At 32.5% G+C, this 27,244-nt stretch overlaps 1 long non-coding RNA gene across 1 annotated transcript in view; it reads left to right on the top strand.

Moving 5' to 3' along the window:
- Window positions 1-24,449, top strand: part of LOC139529641 (uncharacterized) — a 29,495-nt gene extending 5,046 nt beyond the window's left edge. The window contains exons 2-4 of the long non-coding RNA XR_011665848.1: window positions 13,944-14,060; window positions 23,955-23,978; window positions 24,367-24,449. This is a non-coding gene — a long non-coding RNA (uncharacterized lncRNA). The remainder of the gene's footprint in view (window positions 1-13,943; window positions 14,061-23,954; window positions 23,979-24,366) is intronic.
- Window positions 24,450-27,244: the final 2,795 nt, after the last annotated feature.

The following is a 27,244-nucleotide window of genomic DNA, read 5'->3' as shown; positions in this document are numbered from 1 at the left end:
TTTTTTACACAAAGGACCATAGGCGGATCCAGGGGGGGGCCCTGGGGGGGCCGGGCCCCCCCTTTCATGGGAAAAATTTGGTTGATTATATAGGGAATCATTGAAGCATGACTGGAGCGGGCCCCCCCTTAGGTCAGTCAGCGGGCCCCCCCATAGCAAAAGTTCTGGATCCGCCACTGAGGACATATATGTCCTTCCCGCAGTAAGCCAGGGGAGGACACATATGTCCTTCCCGCAGTAAGAGGGTTAAAGGTCGACAAGTTTAAAAGTTGACAGGTTGACAAGTGTTAAGGTCGACAGGTTGACAAGTGTTACGGTCGACAGGTTGACAGTTTGATAAGTGTTAAGGTCGACAGGTTGACAAATGTTAAGGTCGACAAGTTGACAGGTTGACAAATGTTAAGGTCGACAGGTAGACAGGTTGAAGGGTTTAATTTTACAATTAAACAAGTAAATAAAAGTACATCATCCATTAAGTAAAATAAAATTAACTTTTAATCTTTTTTATAAGTATTGACTTACAGACTGTAAGGTGTACATGTCCAACTGGCAGGTGTCATCTGACCTTGACCTCATTTTCATGGTTCAGTGGTTATACATGTAGTTAAATTTTTGTGTTTTGGTCTGTTTTTCTCATACTATGTGCAATAGGTCTACTATATTTGTTGTATGGAATGATTGTAAGGTGTACATATCTAGCGGGCAGATGTCATGTGACCCTGACCTCATTTTCATGGTTCAGTGGTCAAAGTTAAGTTTTTGAGTTTTGGGCTTTTTATCTAATACTATATGCCATAGGTCAACTATATTTGGTGTATGGAAATATTTTATGATCTTTATGTCAGTCACGCAGGTTTTATTTGACCCTGACCTCATTTTCACGGTTCATTGCACAGTGTTAAGTTTTTGTGTTTTGGTCTATTTTTCTTAAACTATAAGTAATGGGTCAAATATATATGTTGTATAGAAGCATTGTTAGCTGTACATGTCTGCTTGGCATGTTTCATCTGACCTTGACCTCATTTTCAAGGTTCATTGGTTTTGTTTAGTTATCTAAGTTAATGTTAAGTTTATGTGACAGTTGTAATAAAGCTTAGCTTTATACCTAGGACTATCAACATAATATCAATGATTAGTATAGAAGGCGAGACATTTCAGCGTGTGCACTCTTGTTGTTTATCTCACCTAAACTGCTTTTAAATTATGTACATTGGAAATTTGCCAATTACTTTAGTTTAATAAATTTCATTGGAAATTTGCCAATATAAAATGTTGCTGATGAAGCTTTTTGTTTATTTTTAGCCATGATTATTATTCTTTGAAAATTGGAGTTATCTTTCTTTGTCCAGAATAGTAGTTGAATCAACTTAAATCAATTCTATATATACAATATACAATGCAATATTCACTTTTACTACCAACTGATAATTTAAAACAATCTTTGCCATTCAGTGATTATACAAGCATTTTGATTACCATTCTAGGGTTATGCCTCTTTACAGGTGGAAAAATGGAAGATTTTTGTCGATTCTGTTCTCTTAACCTTAGTTTTTCTCAACTAAATTTAATGAAATGCTATAATTCTTATTGTACCTCTAAACTCAGTTCAAGTTCAATTTTTGGCAGCTTCACTTTTACAGTTCTTGAGTTATGTCCCTTTTTAACGTTATATGCTAGTGGGGGCATCATCTGTGTCCCTTTGGACACATTCCCCATTTATTTTTAGCTCACGTGGCCCAAAGGGCCAAAGTGAGCTTATGCCATCACTTGGCGTCCGTCGTCGTCGTCAGTCGTCTGTCGTCGTAAACTATTTCAAGAATCTTCTCCTCTGAAACTACTAGGCCAAATACTTCCAAACTTTAACTGAATGTTCCTTAGGGTATCTAGTTTATAAATTGTATCCGAAGTTTTGATCTATCAACAAACATGGTTGCCATTGCTAAAAATAGAACATAGGGGTCAAATGCAATTTTTTAAATTGTATTTAATATGAAACCTTCTTGTGACGTGAACTTCATACATATATGCAAGTTTTATAATTAGCTTATAACATGTTCATGTGTAAACATGCATAAAGAATCGTACATAATTTTTCAAATTCTTAAATAAATATCTCTGATTGGCAACGACTGTTCTACATGCAATTGCTACTTTAGAAACCTATTTCCAGTAAACAGTAAAATCATGGAGAAATTCTCTATTCAGTTGGACTACTTTTTAAGCGATGGTTTGTAGTCCCCATAAAATTATGCAAATGCAATGGTATGCAACACAAGTATTATGAATGAAATGAGAACTCAAACAGTGTTGGTAATAGTAGGGTTGTGCTTTTAAGATTTAAGCTATGACCCCTGAAGTATACATTATTTGTATTTAACGTCAATTTTGGTCAATTTTTTCCACAATTTTAATTGTTTTTGGAATAATTTGGTTCATTGGTCTTTGTTTAGTTATCTAAGTTAATGTTAAGTTTATGTGACAGTTGTAATAAAGCTTAGCTTTATACCTAGGACTATCAACATAATATCAATGATTAGTATAGAAGGCGAGACATTTCAGCGTGTGCACTCTTGTTGTTTATCTCACCTAAACTGCTTTTAAATTATGTACATTGGAAATTTGCCAATTACTTTAGTTTAATAAATTTCATTGGAAATTTGCCAATATAAAATCTTGCTGATGAAGCTTTTTGTTTATTTTTAGCCATGATTATTATTCTTTGAAAATTGGAGTTATCTTTCTTTGTCCAGAATAGTAGTTGAATCAACTTAAATCAATTCTATATATACAATATACAATGCAATATTCACTTTTACTACCAACTGATAATTTAAAACAATCTTTGCCATTCAGTGATTATACAAGCATTTTGATTACCATTCTAGGGTTATGCCTCTTTACAGGTGGAAAAATGGAAGATTTTTGTCGATTCTGTTCTCTTAACCTTAGTTTTTCTCAACTAAATTTAATGAAATGCTATAATTCTTATTGTACCTCTAAACTCAGTTCAAGTTCAATTTTTGGCAGCTTCACTTTTACAGTTCTTGAGTTATGTCCCTTTTTAACGTTATATGCTAGTGGGGGCATCATCTGTGTCCCTTTGGACACATTCCCCATTTATTTTTAGCTCACGTGGCCCAAAGGGCCAAAGTGAGCTTATGCCATCACTTGGCGTCCGTCGTCGTCGTCAGTCGTCTGTCGTCGTAAACTATTTCAAGAATCTTCTCCTCTGAAACTACTAGGCCAAATACTTCCAAACTTTAACTGAATGTTCCTTAGGGTATCTAGTTTATAAATTGTATCCGAAGTTTTGATCTATCAACAAACATGGTTGCCATTGCTAAAAATAGAACATAGGGGTCAAATGCAATTTTTTAAATTGTATTTAATATGAAACCTTCTTGTGACGTGAACTTCATACATATATGCAAGTTTTATAATTAGCTTATAACATGTTCATGTGTAAACATGCATAAAGAATCATACATAATTTTTCAAATTCTTAAATAAATATCTCTGATTGGCAACGACTGTTCTACATGCAATTGCTACTTTAGAAACCTATTTCCAGTAAACAGTAAAATCATGGAGAAATTCTCTATTCAGTTGGACTACTTTTTAAGCGATGGTTTGTAGTCCCCATAAAATTATGCAAATGCAATGGTATGCAACACAAGTATTATGAATGAAATGAGAACTCAAACAGTGTTGGTAATAGTAGGGTTGTGCTTTTAAGATTTAAGCTATGACCCCTGAAGTATACATTATTTGTATTTAACGTCAATTTTGGTCAATTTTTTCCACAATTTTAATTGTTTTTGGAATAATTAACCTTGGCCTCCATCCATGATCCGAAAAGTTTTTATATTGATGAATTCTATATCAAAATTGAAATCTTTTGGCTACAAAACATTTTGGATCGTAGGTGGCGGCCAATGTTTTCCGGAAGCTTTTAGGTCTGAAAATTGCACAAAATCACCGTATTTTACCAAAATGTCCAAAATGGGCCTACTTTGGAGAATATTATGTACTTTTTTGAATAGAACTGATTTATTTAGCATTAAGTCTTTTGAAATAGACCCATTTACGAATCAAATCGTGACCTTTAATGATAAAGTTGATATTTAAGGCAATATTGTGCCATTAGTGAACCTTGTCCTTAGCCAATATAAAATGTTGCTGATGAAGCATTTTTGTCGAGCCTGCAACTTTTGTTGCAGAAAGCTCGACATAGGGATAGTGATCCGGTGGCAGCTACGGCGGCGGCGGCGTTAGCTCACTTCTTAAAAGCTTTATATTTTAGAAGGTAGAAGACCTGGATGCTTCATACTTTGTATATAGATGCTTCATGTTACGAAGTTTCCGTCAGTCACATGTCCAATGTCCTTGACCTCATTTTCATGGTTCAGTGACCACTTGAAAAAAAAGTTCAAATTTTTTGTAATGTTGAATTCTCTCTTATTATAAGTAATAGGATAACTATATTTGATATGTGCATACCTTGCAAGGTCCTCATGTCTGTCAGACAGTTTTCACTTGACCTCGACCTCATTTCATGGATCAGTGAACAAGGTTAAGTTTTGGTGGTCAAGTCCATATCTCAGATACTATATAAGCAATAGGGCTAGTATATTCTGTGTATAGAAGGACTGTAAGGTGTACATGTCCAACTGGCAGGTGTCATCTGACCTTGCCCTCATTTTCATGGTTCAGTGGTTATAGTTAAATTTTTGTGTTTTGGTCTGTTTTTCTCATACTATGTGCAATAGGTCTACTATATTTGTTGTATGGAATGATTGTAAGGTGTACATATCTTCTCCTTTAAAACTACTCATCCAAATTCAACCAAACTTCAACTGAATGATCAGTAGGGTGTATAAAATAAAGTTTATGTTTTATTTTTTATTTCGTCAAAAAACATGGCCGTCATGGCTAAAAATAGAACACAGGGTAAAATGCAATTTTTGGCTTATATCTCAAAAACTCCAGCATTTAGAGCAAATAAGACAAGAAGTTAAAGTATTTATTAGGTCAAGGTCTACCTGTCCTGAAATTTTCAGCGGGATTGGGTAACTGGTTTGTCAGGTATAATGCCCCTGAATTGATGATTTTAAAGACATTTTGCAGTGTTTGGTTATTATCTTGAATATTATTATAGATACAGATAAACTGTTAATAGCAATTGTATTGTGAATCATCAGATTGACCTAGACTGTATCTTAATCAAGTGTAGGGCGAACTCATGCCCATTTCTTTCTAGAGGTTCCTAAGAGGTTTTAAAAGGTATTTCCAGGATAGTACTTGTGGCCTTTGTTACTCTGTATAATTTACAACAAACATTAATTTATTAATTTTTAATAAGGCATTGTTTACCAGGTGAGCGATTCAGGCTCTTGAGAGCCTCTTGTTTTAGAAGAAGTTACTACTAATTAAAATAAATTTTAACCATGACATTTTATATTTTAATATTTTATGATGTATTTAATTGAGTAGTTATTGTTGCAAACTCCATTAGAAATTTGAATTGAGATCATTTTTGGAATAAGGGAATGGGGGAGATGAAAAAAAATTTGGGAGTGTTCAATTTTTCAGATTTCAGAAATAAAAAGAAAATTTCTTCAAACATTTTTTTTGAGAGGATTAATATTCAACAGCAAAGTGAATTGCTCAAAAGCAAAAAAAAAATGTTGAAGTTCATTAGACCACATTCATTCTGTGTCAGATACCTATGCTGTGTTAACTATTTAATCACAATCCAAATTCAGAGCTGAATCCAGCTTGAATGTTGTGTCCATACTTGCCCCAAGCGTTCAGGGTTATACCTCTGTGGTCATATAAAGCTGCGCCCTGCTGAGCATCTGGTTTCCGATTTTACTAATAATAAGATATAATCTAAACCTATATGTTTAAAATTTTGGTAAAACTACAAAATCACAATTTGTGACAAAATTTCCAATTTGCTACTTAAATAAGTGATTTTAATACGACCGCAAAAATTGGAAAAATTTTGGTCGTATATTGGTATCGTGTTGGCATCAGCATCGTCATCGTCGTCGTTGTCCTCGTCCGAATACTTTTGGTTTTCGCACTATAACTTTAGTTTAAGTAAATAGAAATCTGTGCAAGAAATATTCATTGCACAGAATTGTCCCGTTTTCAAATTGGTCTACATTAAGGTCCAAAGGGTCAACTTTGTTTGATTTGAATAAAAATTGAATATATTGGGTTCTTCAATATGCTGTATCTAACCATGTATTTAAATATTTGGTCCCGGTTATCAAATTGGTCCACATTGAGGTCTAAAGGATCTAAAATTGAACATTATTTGATTTCATTAAAAATTGAATTCTTGGGGTTCTATGCTATGCTGAATCTAACCATGTATTTTGATTTTGAATATTGGACCATTATAGGTTATGTAGGTAAATGTCCAATTTTAAATTTTTAAGTTTTTAAGTATAAGTTCTTAGACCACATTCATTCTGTGTCAGAAACCTATGTTGTGTCAACTATTTAATCGCAATCCAAATTCAGAGCTGTATCAAGCTTTTAAATGTTGTGTCCATACTTGCCCCAACTGTTCAGGGTTCAAGCTCTGCGGTCGTATAAAGCTGCGCCCTGCAGAGCATCTGGTTTTGTATTATAATATATTCATAAAATGGAAAGTAAGATAAATTAATTAAATATTTAAATTTTAAACGGTCGTGAATAAAAATACTGTGTGTTTTCAATTCACAAAGCATGCTTTTAAATCCTTGCAGCTCACAACAACCGTAATAATAATTTACCATAATCACAACAAAATTTAATTACTACCATAATGTTGATTATTTTATACTGTTTTAGTATGGATTTAGAAGTCTTTGCTTATATTTTGTATAATAATATATTCACATAGTGGAATGTTAGAATTTAAAAATAGATTCATTTGATAATAAAATGTCCATCCGTAAGTACTTGACGTTCGTGTTTATTTATATTATATATATTTAAAAGAATTTGAAAAAAAATTACTAACAGTCCTGAACGTTTGTTTATTATAAAATTTCAATTAAATTTTTGTTTGTTTGTTTTAATAGTGTAACATTATAGCATCTACATATTTGTACTATGGTACGGTTTTGAAAATTGTATTCATTGTGTTGACCAACTATCTACACGTCTTGGTTCATTCACATTATAGATCACATTTGAAAAGTACACTATCGGTTTGCGTTCTCAAAAATTCCGGTCAATGAATCCGGAGTCAAAACATTAAATGTAGGCTGTTTGACATTTGAATTCAACTATTAGATTTATATGTGATGATGCAAATGCATATTCTTTTCCTGAGTATCAGTGCGTATGCTATCTATTTACTATTTTGTGCGCTAAAATACTGCTTGCATGCAATAATATCAAATTCATTTGTGAAAGCGCATTTTCGTTTTTGTTATCTAAATTCAGGACACGGCAGAAAGAGCTTTACGTGTGACTATCAAGCACGGTCATCATTACTAACGGTATTCTGACCTCGAGTTGTTTCTCTTTCCTTTCTTTTTAGCTCACCTGGCCCGAAGGGCCAAGTGAGCTTTTCACATCACTTTGCGTCCGTCGACTGTCGTCTGTCATCGTTAACTTTTACAAAAATCTTCTGTGAAACTACTGGGCCAAATTAAACCAAACTTTGCCACAATCATCATTGGGGTATCTAGTTTAAAAAAAATGTGCCCAGTGACCTGGCAAACCAACCAAGATGGCCGCCATGGCTAAAAATAGAACATAGGGGTAAAATGCAGGGGTGAAATTTTCGGATGAATCAGACAACCCTTTGTTGGGTTGCTGCCCCTGAATTGATAATTTTAAGGAAATTTTGCTGTTTTTGGTTATTATCTTGAATATTATTATAGATAGAGATAAACAGTAAACTGCAATAATGTTCAGCAAAGTAAGATCTACAAATAAGTCAACATGACCAAAATGGTCAGTTGACCCCTTTAGGCGTTATTGCCCGTTATAGTCAATGTTTAACCATTTTTCGTAAATCTTAGTAATCTTTTACAAAAATCTTCTCCTCTGAAACTGCTTTGCCAAATTAAACCAAACTTGGCCATAATCATTATTTGGGTATCTTGTTTAAAAAATGTGTCCGGTGACCGGGCAATTGAACCAAGATGGCCGCCATGGCTAAAAATAGAACATAGGTGTAAAATGCAGTTTTTGGCTTATAACTCAAAAACCAAAGCATTTAGAGAATATCTGACAACGGGTAAAATTGTTTATCAGGTTAAGATCTATCTGCTCTAATAATTTTCAGATGAATTGGACAACCCTTTGTTGGGTTGCTGCCCCTGAATTGGTAATTTCAAGATAATTTTGCTGTTTTTGGTTATTATCTTGAATATTTTTATAGATAGAGATAAACAATAAACTGCAATAATGTTCAGCAAAGTAAGATCTACAAATAAGTCAACATGACTGAAATGGTCAGTTGACCCCTTTTAGACGTTATTGCCCTTTATAGTCAATTTTTAACCATTTTTCGTAAATCTTAGTAATCTTTTACAAAAATCTTCTCCTCTGAAACTACTGGGCCAAATTAATCCAAGCTTGGCCACAATCATCTTTGGGGTATCTAGTTTTAAAAATGTGTCCGTTGAACGGGCCATAGAACCAAGATGGCCGCCACTGCTAAAAATAGAACTTAGGTGTAAAATGCAGTTTTTTGGCTCATTACTCAAAAACCAAAGCATTTAGAGCAAATCTGAAAAGGGGTAAAATTGTTTATCAGGATCTATCTGCCCTGAAATTTTCAGATGAATTGGACAACCCTTTGTTGGGTTGCTGCCCCTGAATTGGTAATTTTAAGGAAATTTTGCTGTTTTTGGTTATTATCTTGAATATTATTATAGATAGAGATGCAAACTGTAAACACCAATAAGGTTCAGCTAAGTAAGATTTCAGATAAGTCATCATAATGGAAATGGTCAATTGACCCCTAAGGAGTCATTGTCCTTTATAGTCAATTTTTAACAATTTTCATAAAATTTGTAAATTTTAAGTAACATTTTCCACTGAAACTACTGGGCCAAGTTCATTATAGATAGAGATAATTGTAAGCAGCAAGAATGTTCAGTAAAGTGAGATGTACAAACACATCACCATCACCAAAACACAATTTTGTCATGAATCCATCTGCTTCCTTTGTTTAATATTCACATAGACCAAGGTGAGCGACACAGGCTCTTTAGAGCCTCTAGTTTAAGTCACTGTCCTATTATAAATTTTGACCTTTTCGGAAAGCTAATGAAGGATTGTCTACCCAAGGAATAGATTCCTTAACTTTGTAATTTATTTAGCCTTCTAACTTTGTTCTTTGAGGTCACTGATGCTTTTTTTTTGTAGACTTAACTCGTGTCTGGTGTACATCATTTTAATTCTGGTATCTTTTTATATCTACATACCTTTTTATATAGATTGATTATTTTAAAATCAGGAAATCCTTAAAATTTGAGATGTTTTATGAGACCAAAATAAGTCTCCTTAAGAGGTTTCAATCAATTGCATGCCACAGGTTTCACCGCATGCAACATCTACCATGAGTAAAGACAGCTTCAAATATGAGTTGAGAATATAAAGGCATTTATGTAGGAAACAAAATATAAAGATATGATGGATAAAATAAACGCATCCAGAATTCCAGATTATTAAGCAAACTGAGTGCATAAATTTATATTGCGATTAGTTTGTGCAATTTGCATAAGTCATCCGGTTTGTAGAAATTAGGATTTGCCAAAGGGTTATAATCAAAAAAATTATGTACATTCCCAAGTAATAGATAAAATAGTTGAGCTTTAAAATAACTATTCTAATAGTAGCTGTAAATATACACTTTCAACTGGCTTCTTCTATTCACAGTCAATTATTTCAATTCAAAAGCAAACAGAAATTCAGCAACAATCTTTTGGTAACCCGGCAGTCAGCGGTCTAAGGTTCATGTATTGCTTTTCTTTTTTTTAAAGAAAGCAACTTGTTTCACAATCCTGAAAAATTCTCAAGTTTTCAGATGTAAAAAGATGCCTTTACTATTTTTCTCAGGTTAGCTCATAATTTTTTATTAGAGCTCAATGTTCATCTCATTAATTCAAGAAAAAAACAAATTGCGCTAAATGAACAGTGTTCTGAAAATAACAGACAAATGAGATTTTCATTGTCCATGAAATTACGCTTAAATATCAAAAGATTAGTAAAGACATCTGCAAAGGACAGATAATTAAAAATTTTATTAGAGCGAAGAAGTCCTAAGAAATTCAAGAAAAGAAGATAGGATGACTTGTTTACTTGTATAAGTAATAAAAACAATCTGAATGTCTAAGGGACACAACTAAGCCAAAAAATAATTTACCTATACAAGTAAATAAAATACAGTATACATGGTATAAGTATCCTACAAATTTACTTATATAAGTATATTAAAGGGAAACTCTGCAAAAACATGAAAAATTAATATTTTGTTCTCTAAGCATAAAAAACCACATGTTCATAAATAAAAAAACTTTTATGTAAAGAGATCAAACTTAAATTGATTTTTGAAATTCACTATCAGTTCTGGACATATCGCCATCTTGTCGACATGTTGGATCTAAAAAGTTATGTGATATCTATAAACCCCAAAGAACAAAAAGAATCAGGGATTTACTGACCGTGCGTTAAAACTCCCATCATCAATCGGGGATTACCGTAGACGATCATTCAAGCATACGGTTGATCTGTCCGACAAGGTTATGACAAAAGTCTCATATATGCATGCAGTTTCAAATATCAAGAACAAGCGGTCGATGTCTTTAGATCATAATGTTAAGGCCGATTACTAACTTCAGAATCAGACATGTCACTTGCACATTCTTGGCCTTCTTATTACCCATCCGACGATGGGAACTCTTTACTGATAGTATTGACAACATAAGCTTGTATGGTGATTCTGTTTATCTGTACCAGTGGTTGGACTCTTCTGTCCAAGCAAACAAACTAACAAAACGCAACTTGTCTGTCTTGTCTATTGGAAAGAACCTCTGGCTCACATTCTCAATGGCGCTAATACGTTAGGAAACTTACAAGTCTACTAGTAAAAAATTGTTTCAAGAACATCAAGGTTGCATGGGAAGAATTGTTCTAAAATCGTCAATATCAGTTATACATTACTAAGATATGCCTTTTATAATGACAGTTTTCCTGTTCAGCATTGCACAAAATTATCATAGAATATAAAAAAAACTTGTTAAAAAAAACCCTCAAGCAAAACAATGTATTAGCTTAGATTTATAATGTATGTATATCCATTAATGAAATAAATTTTAACATTGGCAGATTTAAATACAAGTTAAAAAATTCCTGTAAAGTAAATTAAACAGATGTGCAATTATTATTTATTGGGAAATGAAACATTTAACTTTTAAGATTAAAAGTACTATTCTTTTAATTTCATATTTTAATTTTATGCTAATTGCATAGAACGTAATCGAAAATTGTTCCACTGTAATATTGTAAACACTTCAGAATTTAAAACAAGAGGCTCTCAAGAGCCTGAATCGCTCATCTGAATTTTTTTGGTTTAATCTCTCATCAATGATTATTTTGGCTTTTCAATTTATTTAAATGTTCTTTGAATCGTCCTATTTTCTTCAAAAGCAAAAAAAAAATCATTTTCTCCTATGTTCTATTTTAGCCATAGGAGCTATGTTTCTTGACATACAAGGAAATGAAATATAAAATTTATACTAGATACTCTGAAACTCTAAAACTCATTTAGCCTAAGTTTGGCTGAAATTGATACAGCAGTTTCAAAGGAGAAGATTTTTAAAGTAAGTCAACATGATGAACAAATTGTGAAAAAAGTCTTTAAAGGGCAATAACTCCTTAAGAGGTCAATTGACAATTTTGGTCAAATTGACTTATTTGTAGATCTTACTTTGTTTAACATTTTTGCTATTAACAGTTTATCTGTATCTATAATAATATTCAAGATAATGACCAAAAACTGCAAAATTTCCTTAAAATTACCAATTAAGTGGCAGCAACCCAACAATGGTTTGTTTGATTCATCTGAAAATTTCAGGGCTGATAGATCTTGACCTAATGAACATTTTTACCCCATGTCAGATTTGCTCTAAATGCTTTCGTTTTTGAGATATAAGCCAAAAACTGCATTTGACCCCTATGTTCTATTTTAAGTAACGGCGGCCATGTTTTTTGACGGATCAAAAATCGAAGCACACACTTTGTGCAGGATAATCTAAGGAACAATCATGCTAAGTTTCATCCAAATCCATTCAGCAGTTTCAGAGGAGAAGATTTTTTAAAGTTAGCAAATATGATGAACAAATTGTGAAAAATTGTCATTAAAGGACAATAACCCCTTAAGGGGTCAATTGACAATTTTGGTCATATTGACTTATTTGTAGATCTTACTTTGCTGATCATTTTTGCTGTTTACAGTTTATCTTTATCTATAATAATATTCAAGATAATGACCAAAAACTGCAAAATTTCCTTAAAATTACCAATTAAGTGGCAGCAACCCAACAATGGTTTGTTTGATTCATCTGAATATTTCAGGGCTGATAGATCTTGACCTAATGAACATTTTTACCCCATGTCAGATTTGCTCTAAATGCTTTCGTTTTTGAGATATAAGCCAAAAACTGCATTAGACCCCTATGTTCTATTTTAAGTAACGGCGGCCATGTTTTTTGACGGATCAAAAATCGAAGCGCACATTTTGTGCAGGATATACTAAGGAACAATCATGCTAAGTTTCATTCAAATCCATTCAGTAGTTTCAGAGGAGAAGATGTTTGAAAAATTGTTAACGACGACAGACGACGACGACGACGACGACGACGACGACGACGACGGACGCCAAGTGATGAGAAAAGCTCACATGGCCTTTTAGGCCAGGTGAGCTAAAAATGAATTATGAAAAAATCTTAACAGTAATTTATGAAATTAATTCGAAAATATTTATATTTAAAAGATAATTTCACATTTAGGAAGTTTTTTATTCAATCAATACAAAACAGTACATGGAGAAAATGAATATATTTGGATTTCTACTGGGACAATGGCTTTGAAACTTTCAGACAGGTAAAACTATATATTAGAAAAGGTACAACTGAAAATTCTGGTAGCAATGGTTTTTCAATGTTTATTTGACATTTTTGATCGCTGTTTAATGTGACAGTTTTGTCGTTTTACTCGGAGCTCCATCATTCTAAGGAAAACGCTTGGATGCATATATCTTTTTTATTATTTGATTGGTTCATATTTACATATAGAATGTTTTAGCTTCCAAAACTTGAAGCAGAAACGTTATATAGTAACATTAGAGTTCATCAAAGTTTCCATCAAGCAACTTGTTATTTTTCGAAGGTCAGAGCCCCGCTTGACAGTCTCCCGAATGACTAAAATATTAGAAAACTGTACAGTTCCGTTCCCACACTGCTGTGAGACTGGATGAATCAGATTTTCAATGTGCTTTATATCTTGTACCTTTGCAAGACTTATAATTCATTCATAAACCCACTTTAAACCATATATATGTCTCAGTCTAAACTGACAAGAATACTCCTAAAGCGGACGTCATGAGCAGTATATTCTTTAAATTTCTGTGATTTAATACCAAGAAAGAAAAAAATATGGGCCAAAAAACCAAAATCTAAATACACGGTTAGATTCAGGATATTAAAGAACCGCAAGAATTAAAAACTTGTTTCCCCTGCAAAATGCTGTCCTGTTTTTTAATTGGTCCACATTGAGGTCCAAAAGGTCCAAAATTAAACTTTGTTTGAATTTGAAAGAAATTGAATTCTTCAAAAGCAGCTTTGACATTTCAGCGTGCACCTCTTGTTCATCTCAAATCTATTATTTTTACATGGTTTAAATTTTATGTTAAACTTTATTTGCAGATTATTATTGACCTGTGGTAGTTGGTATTAAGGCCATGAAGACATCGTTTAAAGAAGTTGCTATTGAAGTTTGATGAAGAACAGCTTTATAACTAGAACCAACAGCTTTCAGTTTGGGTATCATTGTTAAACATATTGATTATATAATTCTGATTTAAAGTTGTAAGTGTCTCTTTTAGGACATCAACTACATCAAGTCTTTTTATAAGAATTGTGAAAAAAACTCTGTCTTATTAGCTTTAATGGCATGTGCTTAGAAATAAAACATTGAGGAATCATGAAAAACCTCTGTCATATTAGCTTTAATGGCATGTGCTTTGAACTAAAAACATTTCACAATCATGAAAAACCTCTGTCTTATTAGCATTAATGGCATGTGCTTAGAAATAAAACATTGAGGAATCATGAAAAACCTCTGTCATATTAGCTTTAATGGCATGTGCTTTGAACTAAAAACATTTCACAATCATGAAAAACCTCTGTCTTATTAGCATAAATGGCATGTGCTTTGAACTAAAAACATTTCACAATCATGAAAAACCTCTGTCTTATTAGCATTAATGGCATGTGCTTTGAACTAAAAACATTTCACAATCATGAAAAACCTCTGTCTTATTAGCATTAATGGCATGTGCTTAGAACTAAAAACATTGCACAATCATGAAAAAACCTCTGTCTTATTAGCTTTAATGGCATGTGCTTAGAACTCAAAACATTGCACAATCATGAATAACCCCTGTCTTATTAGCATTAATGGCATGTGCTTAGAACTAAAAACATTTCACAATCATGAAAAACCTCTGTCTTATTAGCATTAATGGCATGTGCTTAGAACTAAAAACATTGCACAATCATGAAAAAACCTCTGTCTTATTAGCATTAATGGCATGTGCTTAGAACTAAAAACATTGCACAATCATGAAATATCTCTGTGTTATAAGCTTTAATGACATGTGCTTAGAACTCAAAACATTGCACAATCATGAAAAACCTCTGTCTTATTAGCTTTAATGGCATGTGCTTAGAACTAAAAACATTTCACAATCATGAAAAACCTCTGTCTTATTAGCATTAATGGCATGTGCTTAGAACTCAAAACATTGCACAATCATGAAAAACCTCTGTCTTATTAGCTTTAATGGCATGTGCTTAGAACTAAAAACATTTCACAATCATGAAAAACCTCTGTCTTATTAGCATTAATGGCATGTGCTTAGAACTCAAAACATTGCACAATCATGAAAAAACTCTGTCTTATTAGCTTTAATGGCATGTGCTTAGAACTAAAAACATTTCACAATCATGAAAAACCTCTGTCTTATTAGCATTAATGGCATGTGCTTAGAACTAAAAACATTGCACAATCATGAAAAAACCTCTGTCTTATTAGCATTAATGGCATGTGCTTAGAACTAAAAACATTGCACAATCATGAAATATCTCTGTGTTATAAGCTTTAATGACATGTGCTTAGAACTCAAAACATTGCACAATCATGAAAAAACTCTGTCTTATTAGCTTTAATGGCATGTGCTTAGAACTAAAAACATTTCACAATCATGAAAAACCTCTGTCTTATTAGCTTTAATGACATGTGCTTTGAACTCAAAACATTGCACAATCATGAAAAACCTCTGTCTTATTAGCTTTAATGGCATGTGCTTTGAACTCAAAACATTGCACAATCATGAAAAACCTCTGTCTTATAAGCTTTGATGGCATGTGCTTAGAACTAAAAACATTGCACAATCATGAAAAACGTCTGTCTTATTAGCTTAAATGGCATGTGCTTAGAACTAAAAACATTGCACAATCATGAACAACCTCCGTCTTATTAGCTTTAATGGCATGTGCTTAGAACTAAAAACATTGCACAATCATGAAAAACGTCTGTCTTATTAGCTTAAATGGCATGTGCTTAGAACTAAAAACATTGCACAATCATGAACAACCTCCGTCTTATTAGCTTTAATGACATGTGCTTAGAACTAAAAACATTGCACAATCATGAAATATCTCTGTGTTATAAGCTTTAATGACATGTGATTAGAACTAAAAACATTGCACAATCATGAAATATCTCTGTGTTATAAGCTTTAATGACATGTGCATAGAACTAAAAACATTGCACTATCATGAAAAACCTCTGTCTTATTAGCTTTAATGGCATGTGCATAGAACTAAAAACATAGCACTATCATGAACAACCTCCGTCTTATTAGCTTTAATGACATGTGCTTAGAATTAAAAACATTGCACAATCATGAAATATCTCTGTGTTATAAGCTTTAATGACATGTGCTTAGAACTAAAAACATTGTACAATCATGAAATATCTCTGTGTTATAAGCTTTAATGACATGTGCTTAGAACTAAAAACATTGCACAATCATGAAATATCTCTGTGTTATAAGCATTGATGACATGTGCTTAGAACTAAAAACATTGCACTATCATGAAAAACCTCTGTCTTATTAGCTTTAATGGCATGTGCATAGAACTAAAAACATTGCACTATCATGAAAAACCTCTGTCTTATTAGCTTTAATGGCATGTGCATAGAACTAAAAACATTGCACTATCATGAAAAACCTCTGTCTTATTAGCTTTAATGGCATGTGCATAGAACTAAAAACAATGCACTATCATGAACAACCTCCGTCTTATTAGCTTTAATGAAATGTGCTTAGAACTAAAAACATTGCACAATCATGAAATATCTCTGTGTTATAAGCTTTAATGACATGTGCTTAGAACTAAAAACATTGCACAATCATGAAAAACCTCTGTCTTATAAGCTTTAATGGCATGTGCATAGAACTAAAAAAATTGCACTATCATGAACAACCTCCGTCTTATTACAAAGTATTAGCTTTAATGACATGTGCTTAGAACTAAAAACATTGCACAATCATGAAATATCTCTGTGTTATAAGCTTTAATGACATGTGCTTAGAACTAAAAACATTGCACAATCATGAAATATCTCTGTGTTATAAGCTTAATGACATGTGCTTAGAACTAGAAACATTGCACAATCATGAAATACCTCTGTGTTATAAGCTTTAATGACATGTGCATAGAACTAAAAACATTGCACTATCATGAAAAACCTCTGTCTTATTAGCTTTAATGGCATTTGCATACACTAAAAACATTGCACTATCATGAACAACCTCCGTCTTATAAGCTTTAATGGCATGTGCATAGAACTAAAAACAATGCACTATCATGAACAACCTCCGTCTTATTACAATGTATAAGCTTTAATGACATGTGTTTAGAACTAAAAACATTGCACAATCATGAAATATCTCTGTGTTATAAGCTTTAATGACATGTGCTTAGAACTAAAAACATTGCACAATCATGAAATATCTCTGTGTTATAAGCTTTAATGACATGTGCTAAGAACTAAAAACATTGCACAATCATGAAATATCTCTGTGTTATAAGCATTGATGGCATGTGCTTAGAACTATAAACATTGCAAAATCATGAAATATCTCTCTATGTTATAAGCATTGATGGCATGTGCTTAGAACTAAAAACATTGCACAATCATGAAAAACCTCTGTCTTATTAGCTTTAATGGCATGTGCTAAGAACATGTAAAACTAAAAACATATCAGAATCATGAAATATCTCTGTGTTATAAGCATTGATGTCATGTGTCAAGAACTAAAAACATTTTAGAATCAGCTGTGTTACTTGAATAATATAGAACTATGACAGAATGATGAAATATAACAAGTTAACTATTGTTAAGCAGGAAAAAAAGTTGTTCCAAAATCAAAATGTTGCAAATATTAACTTCTTCCTGTCGATAATCTACCAAATTTGGCCAACTCAAGACCCATGCATGTACAAATAAAGAAAGATCAAGCATCAACACGAAATTGTGACAACATTACTAGCCTTTGCTAGGCAACACTTTGTCTTCTGAAAAAAAAAAATAACAGTTTTAAAAAAACAGAGACCATGTTTATTCACTTTCTAATCATTTTTATACGACCGCAAAATTTTTTGGTCGTATATTGGTATCACGTTGGCGTCGTCGTCGTCCAAATACTTTTAGTTTTCGCACTAATGAAAAAAGTGAATAGTAATCTATGAAATTTTGACACAAAGTTTATGACCACAAAAGGAAGGTTGGGATTGATTTTGGGAGTTTTGGTTCCAACAGTTTAGGAATTAGGGGCCAAAAAAGGGCCCAAATAAGCATTATTCTTGGTTTTCGCACAATAACTTTAGTATAAGTAAATAGAAATCTATGAAATTTTAACACAGTTTAGTAATAAGGGGCCCAAAGGGTCCAAAATTAAACTTTGTTTGATTTCATCAAAAATTGAATAATTGGGGTTCTTTGATATGCCGAATCTAACTGTGTATGTAGATTCTTAATTTTTGGTCCCGTTTTCAAATTGGTCTACATTAAGGGTGCAATCAACAGTTTTTTTCTATGACGTCACATTTTGAGGGACCATGCATAAGTGACCCTTAGTGGTGGACTGATTAATAAAGATACTTGTATAAAACTAGATATCACTGGAATCAGAATGTTCTCTAGTTTATAATGAAATAAAAATAATGTGTACTTTTAATATATTAAAAATATTCCATCCAATGAACATGGGGAAAAAAAGGTCTAATTTGAACATAAAAAACTTGAAACCAGGTCATGTGTACACCCATGAAGACATGATCCATGCACATTTTACATAATCAAAACTGTATGAAATTTGTAGGTTTTTACCTGGCCTTTCAAAAAAATCTTGTTTCAGGGTACGGTTTCCTGCTCCGAAAAGAGCTACAGTGGCTGCAAATAAGTTTTCAATTTTCACTGCCAAAAAAACTGGATGTTTACAGTGTTGTCTCCCCTCAAAACATGTAAAGTTAATATATTTTTTAAAATTATTTCAATCATTCAACCTGTTTTAATTGAAAGCTAATTAACTAATTTTTACAATCAAATACAAAAAACATGATACTTTTTCACCAATTGAGTAAATAAACAGGGGTTTCCCTCCATGGTTATTTTTAGTCGGGGGGAATAACCCCTAGTTTTTTATACGAAACTGTTTATAGCACCCTAAGGTCCAAATGGTCCAAAATTAAACAGTTTGATTTTAACAAAAATTGAATCCTTGGGGTTCTTTGATATGCTGAATCTAAAAATGTGCTTAGATTTTTGATTATTGGCCCAGTTTTCAAGTTGGTCCTAATCAGGGTCCAAAACTAAACTTTGTTTGATTTCATCAAAAATTGAATAATTGGGGTTCTTTGAAATGCCAAATCTAACTGTGTACAGCCCTTGGATGGTGTAAACTTCCCCAAAAAAACGTGTATGGTGTCATGGTGTATGACATATGGTGTAATGGTGTAAGATGAATGGTGTATGGTGTAAGGGGAATGGTGTAATGGTGTTTGAGGAATGGTGTGATTGTGTAATGTACGATCGGGAATGGTGTGAATGATGGTGTATGACATTTCATTGGTTGAAAACGAAGTTCTTTTTACTTTCTTTTTTGAATTGTAAACATAAACAATAATAATAATCTTAATATTTGAAATTTAATTGCATTATGGGTAATTTTGGATCATGGAGATAGAATGGGGAATGGTACATGGTGTAATGTGTAAGGTGTATGGTGCAAATGTGTAACGTGTATGGTATAATAGTACAAGGTGTATGGTGTAATGGTGTATGGTGTAATAGTGTTTGGTGTTAGTGGGAAGTTTACACCATCCAAGGACTGTATGTAGATTCTTAATTTTTGGTCCTTTTTTCAAATTGGTCTACATTAAAGTCCAAAGGGTCCAAAATTAAACTAAGTTTGATTTTAACAAAAATTTAATTCTTGGACTTCTTTGATATGCTGAATCTAAACATCAGACATGGGGTCAATTACATTTGAAAGTAATTAATTACATTCAATTACAATTACAAAATCTTCAATTAAATTACACATTACATTTGACTTTTTTTACCAATGTAATTAATTACATTCCAATTACTTGGCAAATGTAATTAATTACTTCAATTACATTTGAAAGGAAATTTAAGATAAAACATTGAAAACTTGCATTTATTCTATGATATGTACATCAGAGATCAATGGTTAAACACACACTTTCAGCTCTTTTAAGAGTATTTACAAGGTTATTTTTTATTTCAACCGATTTTTCATGTAGAAGTTTCGAAGATAAATGCTTTCTGCTAGGCACTTGATACTTAGTGTCAGCTTTTTCCATCAAGTTTTTAAATTCTTCACTTTCGACAATAGAGAGTGGTAAAAGATCCCCAGCTATGAACATTATAAGAGCATTTGTCATTTCTAACTGTTTTGGATCAGACGGTGAATATTTTACACTTTTTTTTATGCATTGTGTCAATGTTGGTTGAATTTCTTTATTCTCAGAATGCAGAATGTACAAATCTCTGTGTTTTCTCTGAAAATTACAAAAGGCCTTATTTAATATCTTGAAAATATTAAATTGTTTTAATTTACCTATTGAAATTTTACATTTATTTAAATTTATTTGATTGTAAATGATACAAAAAAAGAGCACTATTTTTTATTTTTTGAAATGATTTTCATTTTTATCCCAGCTTATTCAAATTATTTATCTTAAATAAGTGATTTAGAAATCTGACTTCTTAAAACAAAAATAAACTTTAGTTTTAATCACAACTAATTAATTTAATAAACAAAATATTTTCCAAATTTAAATGTAAGCTATTAGAGGATATAAGATAAATGAAATCTGATTAGAAATGAAAAAGAAGCATTATGAATTTATTAATTTTTAAAATTCTTATATAGTATTACCTTCATATGTGTAACAAAGTTGGATGTAACTTTATAACTTCCACTAATGAGGGTGCCACAATGCATACATTTTCCTTTGAAAGTATTTCCATTTTGGAAGTCATCAGGAACAGTAAAATGTTCCAGTACACTCTTGGAGCTCATTTTTAAATCTGATAAAATGTTTTCTTTCAACATTCATATATATAGTGAACAAATTTTGCAAGTGAGATTTTGTCATATGCATTATCCCTTCAAGAATTTAAACATGTACCTATAGGCCCTAGGGGTATATTTATCTCTCTCTAATTAGCCTTATATCTGTTTAACATAACTGTTATAAAAACAGTCATTATATAGTTTGTAATAAAACAAATAGCCAGAGGTTATATTTATTGGTTATTTAAGTCCTTGAATAAAGTTAATTATGTTAAATCAATGTCTTAAAATATCTATCTAAATCTACTAATTAAGGTCAAGACAGTGACTTCCTAGTGGTTTCTTTTAAAATTATGGCATGTGTCTACATTTTTTTTATCATTCAATACAAAATGAAGAATCTACCATGGTTGTGTTAATACAGAAAGTATACTGTGAAGGCTTTTCTTTGTCAGCTTACAACATTTGTTAAGATTATTGCTTTTAATAATTTTTTGAGAAAACACAAGATTTAATCTTTTGATCCAAAATTTCAAATGTAATTGACTTGTAATTGAAAAGTAATTGTCAATTACAGGCAATTTTGGCTATGTAATTAATTACATTCAATTACATGTAATTGAAAAAATGCTCAATTACACATTACATTCAATTACATGATAAATTGTAATTAATTACAGTCAATTACAATTACATATTTCAATTACCCCATGTCTGCTAAACATGTACTCAGATTTTTGATTATGAGCCCAGTTTTCAAGTTGGTCCAAATCAGGATCCAAAATTATTATATTAAGTATTGTGCAATAGCAAGAAATTTCCAATTGCACAGTATTCAGCAATAGCAAGAAATCTTCAATTGCATAGTATTGTGCAATAGCAAGAAATTTTCCATTGCACAGTATTGCACAATAGCAAGAAATCTTCAATTGCACAGTACTGTGCAATAGCAAGTATTTTCAATTGCACAGTATTGCGCAATAGCAAGAAATATCTAATTGCACAATAACAAGAAATTTTCAATTGGAGTTATCTTTCTTAGTCCAGAATAGTAGTTGAATCAACTAAAATCATTGTTTTATACAATAAACAATGTATATTCACTTTTACTACCAACTGATAAATTAAAACAATCTTTACCATTCAGTGATAACAAGCACTGTTTTTACATTTTAATATTTTATGATGTATTTAAATGAGTAGTTATTGATGCAAACTCCATTAGAAATTCGAATTGAGAACAGTTTTGGAATAAGGGAAAGGGGGATGTGAAAAAAAAATTGGGGGGGGGGGGGTTCAATTTTTCTCATTTCAGATTTCATAAATAAAAAGAAAATTTCTTCAAACTCTTTTTTGAGAGGATTAATATTCAACAGCATAGTGAATTGCTCAAAGGCAAAACAAAAATTTTAAGTTCATTAGACCACATTCATTCTGTGTCAGAAACCTATGCTGTGTCACAATCCAAATTTAGAGCTGAATCCAGCTTGAATGTTGTGTCCATACTTGCCCCAACCATTCAGGGTTCAACCTCTGTGGTCGTATAAAGCTGCGCCTTGCGGAGCATCTGGTTTCTAATGCAACTATTGATACCGCTGATAAATGAGAAAACAATTCTGATGTGAGGAAAAAAATGGGTCAAATCGTTACTTCTAGATATAAAATTAAGGAGATGTAGTATGAGTGCCAATGAGACAACTATCCACCAATGCTCAAAATGAAGTGGATGTAAGCAATTATAGGCAACTGTACTGCCTTCAACTATGCAAGAAACCCATACTGTACGGTTGCCTTTAAAAGTCCCTGACATAAACAATGTGAAACAATTTACTTGAGAAAACTGACAGCCTGATTTACAATGAATTATAACAAAACAATTTACAAAAACTAAATATGACAGACACGAACCAACGACAACCACTAAACTACAAGTTCCTGACTTGGGACAGGCACATATAGAATGTTGCGGGGTTAAACATCTTGGTGAGGGCTCAACCCTCCCCTAACCATGGACAGTGGTGTTACAGCCCAACATAAGAACAAATTGTAAAAATTAGTTGCAATGGGCTTAACTCAAAAGATCGTTATGAGGCACAAAAATAACTAACATTAAAACAATAGATAAAAAGCACCATAATAAGAGTACTTGCAGTTACTGAAAGCTAGTTCAAAGCCAATTACAACATAAAACCTTGACCTTACCAAGTTAGGTCCAAAATTGTAAACACATTTAATCATAAAACATATTTCAACTTCTGTATGTCAGAAATAAAAAAACAAGTACTTGTTAATGTCTGAGCTCTGACTGATGTTAAAAGAGAAACAACCAAATATATACCCACTATAAGTACACATGCTTTTTTCAATGCATAACATGTTTATCATGATAAAGGGGAGATAATCAAATTAACTTACTACTACATACTGTCTACTATATGTCCATGTGCAGCTGGACATATGTTATTTCTGGTAGTTTAACATGTAAAAGGGGAGATAATCAAATTAACTAATATTACTACTATATACTGTCTGTATGTCCATGTGCCTTGTCAGTTTAACAGCTGGACAAATGTTGTGTCTGGTGGTCTAACATGTTAAAGGGGAGATAATCAAATCAGCTTTCTTCAGTATACTGGCTATATGTCCATGTGCCTTGTCTGTGTACCAGCTGGACAGATGTTGTGTCTGGTGGTCCAACATGTTAAAGGGGAGATAATCAAATCAACTTTCTTCAGTATACTGTCCGTTTGACTTTGACCATGTGCCTTGTCAATGTAACAGCTGGACAGATGTTGTGTCTGGTGGTCTTGCATGTTAAAGGGGAGATAATCAAATCAACTTTCTTCAGTATACTGTCCTTATGTCTGTGTACCTTGTCAGCCCTTTCCTGCTTAACAGATGATGGATATATTAAAATGTACACATGCAGTGGAGAAAAAGGAACAAATCATAGTAAGGCATCATACCTAAATCAATGCTCAAAATATAAGTCATAGAATTAAAACTCGTGTATTTTAAATGTTTTCTTTTCTTTTTGCAGGATATAATGGAAGATTGGGATGAGGTAAGATTTTTTTAAAGTTCAATTGTCTTGTGACCTATTTTTGTCTACAACCTGTAAAGAAAGGTACATGTGTGTAGTTCATTGTATTCATAGAGGGAAAATAGTAGAAAATCAAGATGACAAGAGTTATACGATTTTTTAATGTACAAAATTTGAAGAAGCAAACCTGATACATTACACAATCACCCAAAGTTGTTTTCTTCTTTAAAAAATCTCTGAAATTACAAACAGCAATTTCACTGTCTTGGTCAGTTGTTGTCATTGCATTTGAAAAACAAACTGTAAAAGTGGACATCATACAGCAGAATAACTCAAACTATAACAAATTACATTTGTAATACATTATTATGTGCAGGAGAGAAATTCTTAAACTTTGTTTTACTTACAGAAACTTTGTACAGCTGCTGAGGAGGGAAATCTTAAAGATGTGGAATTATCTTTAGAAAATGGAGCTAATTTGGAATATAAAAGCGTAAGTGAAGTAGAAATATTTGAAACATATAAAGATATTTACTTACAGTACACACAACAAGGCGAATCATATAAAAGTCACCCTTGTTTGAAAATTCAAAACGGAAACTCCATAATCAAATGGCAAAATCAAAAGTTCATAACACATCAAACGAATGGCTAACAACTATGATACCTGACTTGGTACAGCCATTTTCTTATGTAGAAAATGGTGAATTAATACAATTTACTTAACTCCTGTTTTTACACAGAACATTATTTAGAAATTTAATAACAAATCATTGATGTATACCACACCTATTAACCAGAGGACATAGTGGATAAAATACCATGGAGGCAATAAAAAAACATAAGTAGAAGGAGAATAACTTGGCAGAAACAGAAATACTAAAAAGACGAGCAACAGTCCCTTAAACACTAATTAAAGCAACAAGAACAAACATGAAATATGTCATTACACTTTTATGTCACTGGGTTGCTGTCTCATAACTTCATAACTAGATACAACGGGAATATTGTAATTCATTTCATTATACGTAACATACACTTTTCCTGTATACTACACACAAAAAAATCACTGGGTTCTCAAAAATATGGCAAACATCATAACACATGACATGGGATATATCAGTTCTTCCTTATACATTACTTATGTATACCAATTATGTTTTTAACATATAAACACTTTACTAACAACTTTGTCATACTAACCACAAAATATTTGACACCTCAATAATAAAAACTAATACTGATTTACCACAACTTTTCTAAACATGACATGTGACACCTGATCATACAACAAGCATTTACCACTCCTGTACTGAACATGACATGGGACACCCGATCATAAATAATTCATTTGACAAAGCCATGACACTCAACAAACAGGTGTCATAGCTGTTACACTCTTAAACTCAACACAAATATGTGACATAGCCATGGCATGCATATGCTTATCTTGACACCAATATCTGACATAGGAATGACACTATCATACTCAACACAAGCATGTGACATAGTATTGATACTATTATACTCAACACCAACATGTGGCAAAGAAATAAAACTCGGATACTCAACACAAATTTGTGACATAACAATAGCAATTTTATACTCAACACCAACATATGACATAGCAATGACACTCTTATAATCAACACCAACATGTGACATAGCAATGACATACTTATACTCAACACCAACATGTGACATAGCAATGACATACTTACACCAACATGTGACATTGCAAAAAACATTCTTATACTCAACACCAACCTGACATAGCAATGACATTGTTATACTCAACTCTAAAATGTGACATAACAATGACACTCTTATACTCAACACCAACATGTGACATTGCAAAAAACATTCTTATACTCAACACCAACCTGACATATCAATGACATTGTTATACTCAACACCAACATGTGACATAACCATGACATGTTTATCCTCAGCACCAACATTTGACATAGCACTGACACTGTTTTACTAAACACCATCATTTGACATAGCCATACCCTCTTATACTGAACACCATCATGTGACCTGGCAATGACATACTTATACTCAACACCATCATTTGACATAGCAATGACACACTTATACTCAACACCAACAGCAAGGACACTATTATACTCAGCACCAACATGTGACATATCAATGACATACTTATACTCAACACCAACATGTGACATAGCAATGACACTCTTACACTGCTCACAAACAAGTGACATATCTCGTTTATAGGCAACACAAACAAAAAGTAAAAACATGGCTTATTGCAGTTCTTCACTAATAATTAACACAAACATACACCATTGCTATATTACCCTTATACACAACAGCTCATATGATATGAAGCAACTATTATACACCACACAAACATACGCCATTGCTAAACATGCTATATTACCCTTATACACAACAACACATATGACATGAAGCAGCTGTTATACACCTCACAAACATTGCTACAATGCTATAATGCTATATTACCCTTATACACAACAACACATATGATATGAAGCAGCTGTTATACACCACACAAACATAAGCCATTGCTATATTACCCTTATACACAACAACACGTATGATATGAAGCAGCTGTTTTACACCACACAAACATACGCCATTGCTATATTACCCTTATACACAACAACACATATGACATGAAGCAACTATTATACACCACACAAACATACACCATTGCTATATTACCCTTATACACAACAACACGTATGATATGAAGCAGCTGTTTTACACCACACAAACATACGCCATTGCTATATTACCCTTATACACAACAACACATATGACATGAAGCAACTATTATACACCACACAAACATACGCCATTGTTATATTACCCTTATACACAACAACACATATGACATGAAGCAACTATTATACACCACACAAACATACGCCATTGCTATATTACCCTTATACACAACAACACATATGACATGAAGCAACTATTATACACCACACAAACATACGCCATTGCTATATTACCCTCATACACAACAACACATATGACATGAAGCAACTATTATACACCACACAAACATACGCCATTGTTATATTACCCTCATACACAACAACACATATGATATGAAGCAACTATTATACACCACACAAACATACGCCATTGCTATATTACCCTTATACACAACAACACGTATGATATGAAGCAGCTGTTATACACCACACAAACATACGCCATTGCTATATTACCCTTATACACAACAACACATATGACATGAAGCAACTATTATACACCACACAAAC

Source organism: Mytilus edulis, chromosome 7, assembly GCF_963676685.1.
Source record: "Mytilus edulis chromosome 7, xbMytEdul2.2, whole genome shotgun sequence".
Lineage (NCBI taxonomy): Eukaryota > Metazoa > Mollusca > Bivalvia > Mytilida > Mytilidae > Mytilus > Mytilus edulis.
The sequence above is the reverse complement of the archived record's forward strand: the minus strand, read 5'-3'. Positions and strand labels throughout refer to the sequence as shown.